This window comes from Alligator sinensis, unplaced genomic scaffold (genome assembly GCF_000455745.1).
Source record: "Alligator sinensis unplaced genomic scaffold, ASM45574v1 scaffold643_2, whole genome shotgun sequence".
Lineage (NCBI taxonomy): Eukaryota > Metazoa > Chordata > Crocodylia > Alligatoridae > Alligator > Alligator sinensis.
In genome coordinates this window covers 890,864-894,987 of record NW_005842588.1, presented here as the reverse complement: position 1 = coordinate 894,987, position 4,124 = coordinate 890,864, and positions in this window count along the sequence as shown.

The window sequence follows — 4,124 nt, the reverse complement described above, 5'->3', positions numbered from 1 at the left end:
TTCCCTACAGCAGTTCTCACACTTCCAAGCTTTACTACTACCCTCTGCTCGATTTAGCTAAAGCTATCAAGTAAACAATAGTGAAAGGTTAATATTTAAAGCATCAGTGCTAGCAGCCCAGCAAGATGAACAGGAAGGGAGCATCACATCTCAGAGCCATTGTTTCAGGCTCCCTGCTGAGTGACTCAGGAAGGCCTTGTGCATTGGATACACTCAGTTCCCTTGTTCCTCACTAGAGGACTGGAAACTTAATTTTTAAAAAGAATGGAGTATGTCATTGGCCAACAGGGATCTCACCTGGTGTATTTACATGACACCACAAGGAAGCTGGATTTGGCCAGTGGTCTGGCTACACATCCTGTTGTTTTGGTACAGGTCATCTTTGATGGCCTATTCTGGCCCTCTTGAAACTCAGCTTGGAAATTTCCAGAGGAGGAAGTGAAATTTTGCTGTGGTTTTCAGTTGCATGAGGAGATTGGCTTCTTCTCTCCACTTGATTCGGCACAATAACCAGAGCACCTGCAAACAATGAAGAAAAAACAAAGCACCATTCTGAGGAAAGACTAAGGGATCTGGGACTGTTCAGCCTGGGGAAGAGCAGATTGAGTGGGGACTTGGTGGCCATCTATAAGTATGCAAGGTGCGAGTATCAGGAGCTGGGGAAAAAACTATTCACTAGGGCACCCCAGGAGAGGACATAGAGGAATGGCCATAAACTGTTAGAGGGTGGTTTCAGGTTGGATGCAAGGAAGAACTTCTTTATGGTAAGGGTGACCAGAAATCTGGAATAGGCTTCCCAAGGAGGTGGTGCAGTCTTCAACCTTGGAAGGCGTCAAGAGAAGACTGGACAGACATCTTGCTGGGTTCATTTGATCTCAGCCATATTCCTGCCCAGAGTAGGGAGGGGTTGGATTCGATGATCTTTTCAGGTCCCTTCCAGCCCTTAATTTCTATGATTCTTCCCAACTGTTAGACGTAGACGTATATCCTCAGCCTTTTTAAGTTGCTCCCATTTTAGTGAGCTCAGCAGAGCTCTGACACATTGCACCAGTTAAGGCACTGCCTGCTAATGTATTAGTGGGAATTAGTCTTTTAGTTCTCTCTCTCAGCCTGGGTCCATGTTCAGAATTTTCTTCAACAGTGCAGCAGCCACTCAAGAGGGACCACTACGTATCACTCAATATTCACACCTGCTATCAATTCCCAAGTCAGGTGTAGGTCAAATATACCATCTACCACTGTGACTGTACTCACACTGACTTCATTCCAGATAGATTGCTGTTGGGATATTTTTTCCATAAATCATGTGCTAGATAAAGATTGAAAGTGGGTGGATAAAGGGACATCTCAGAGACACCATTTAACATCTCAGGAACACCTTCAGGGGCCTGTAGTAGCCTTACAACAAAGGACAGCTGCCTAGAGGTTAGAGTACAGAGCACAAAAATCAACCCTTTGTTCTCTTCTCATTCATTTCTTGTTGAATATCCTGGTCTAGTAACTCCAGTCCCAGCATGTCTGTATCTCATTATCTTCACTTTACAGACATGAAAACTCAAACCTATTTCTGAAAAGGACCAGCCTAACTGACTTCCTTGAATACAAAGGCCTGCACTTATCCAAGGAGGAAAAAGCAATTATAATGAAAAATGCATACAAAGTAAGTTAATGCTGATGTGGAAGGAGTACTCCTAAGACTTGAGAAGGTAATTACTTCTATGCCCACCCCATCGTTGGCACTTGTCTGAATTTGCTGATTGGCATCTTGGTGGGGGATGGGGGAAGGTGCTTTCCTTTCTGCTTGCCAACATGAAGAGCTGAAACACTAGGTCCCAGATAGATCACTAAATGCCTTAAAGAACATAAGAAGTGCCACACTGGGTTAGACTAATGGTCCATCTAGCTCAGTATCCTGTCTGGCAGTAGCAGTGGTGGATGCTTTAGAGGAAAACCATTGAAACAGATCTCTAGATTGATCTATCCCCTATTTGTTACCCCACCGTGCCACACCCCCTGGCACCCACCAGCATTGTTTTAGAGATGACAGAGGAAACCTCTTCAACTGTTCTGTTGAACAGATATTAATAGATCTTTTATTCATTAATTTGTCCAATTCCTTTTTGAACTTAGCTATGCTACCCACTTCTACCACCTCCTGTGGCAATGAATTCCACAAGTTAAGTATACATTGTGTAAGAAAGTACTTTATCTTGTTAGTTTTAAACCTTTCTCCTATGAATTTCAGTGAGTGCCCCCTAGTTCTGGTATTCTGGGACTTGATAAATAACAATTCCCTAGTCACTTTGTCCACACCCTTTATAATTTTATAGGCCTCTGTAGGCTGCACACTATGGGGCCGGGCAGGGCTGGCCCTGCTCGTTCGCTGCCACCACATTGAGCTTCAGGGACTCTCACGCTCCTGGGACTCCAAGGACCCCCATCTCACTCCACAACCACACCCACACCCTCCCACATACAGTTAACACTACCCCACATCCCCCACATCCCCACCCTTCTTCACCTCCCACCCACTATACTTACACCCCACCAGACACAATATACAAGAGTAAGACTGTATTTGAGTTATTATTCAATCGCCTCTAGATACACTATGCAAACGCACATAAATCAGGACAAACATTTTTAAAAATAAAATTAAAACAAGTTAAAGCAGATATTTGATTTTTTTAGTATATGATTTTTTTTCCCAGTTTCAAGATGGCAAACGGCCCCCCACCTCAAAAAAAAAAAAATGCTTCCAGGACAAGGGGAGAGACTTCCAGTAGCAGAGGTCAGCAGTTAGGGGGCGGGACTTCTGGTTCCAAGACGGCGGCCAGGGTGCAGGGAACCTGTCAAAGGGTGGGGTACTCTTACAGTCCTCAACAGCTCACCAAAATTTGTTAGCAGCCCTCCAGCCAAAACAATTGCCCACCCCTGCCCTAAACCCACCCCAGGAGACAGTTCAGGAGGGTATTTACAATGATGTTTCAGGTGCAGGGCCAGATTAATGCACAGGCAAACTAAGCACATGCCCAGTTGTGCTTATTTTACATAGAATAATTATAGAGTGAAAAAAGTAATATAAATATACAGTATTAAGTAGGGGCCCACGAGTTTGCCTAGAGCCCACTAAAGGCTTAATCTGGCCCTGTTCCTATGGTGGACAGTAAGGTGATCCCTCTGTAATTTCGTCAGACCCATCTTCTTTCTTGAAGACTGTTACATGGCATCCCTGAGGCCATCTGGGAGTTTTCCAGATCCTTAAGCTGACATAAAGATACATAGCTGAAATATGAAGGTACATCAAAATTACATTTTGATCAAATACTATAACGTATACAGATAAGAGAACAATAAAACTCATCACATATACAACTGTCTTCTACATATACACATATTCCCTGACCCTTGCTGAGAAGTGCAACGTTTTTATCTGGTTTATGTTTCCTTTTGAATTTGTGATGCCAGTGTCAGGAAAACTGGCTGTAAGGCTACAATAAGCATTCAAGAAGTAAAACACAGTTAAGGTGTTACAGATTACCCAGAAGTGGAACCACATTGAAGTTAAATAAATCAGAACTTTTAAAATATAAAGAATTAACAGTTCCCTCTACTGTGTTTTTTCCTTCCCATTTCATTGTGATTAATATGTTCAGACACTTAGCAAATGAATGTTTTACTCATTAACTTCACCACACATTGGGTGATATTAACTGGATATGGACATTTATTTATCAGGTTAAACTACACCTTTGAATAAAGATTTGGATAAAAGAATTGGACCAAGTTTACTCTGTAGGAACATACATGTTGGGAAAATTGTTCTTAGGTGTTACCTCAAGGGGTAAGAGCATACATATTCTTTCCTATGCCTCTTCTGTCTCTTGCACTAGGAAGTCCAGTTGTGTCAGTGACTGTGTGGATAAGATGATACTCAATTGTATTGCTTGCTAGATCAAACACTTGCTCAATATACCATAACATCTATACATCCACAGATGGACTCCTAAAATTAATTATCATTTGTTAATAAGTTTTGCAGACAAAAATTATGTTAGGTTGATGACATCTTGCAGTTTGCTACCTATGTCAAACTGATATTCCACTTTTTCTAACAAAATGAT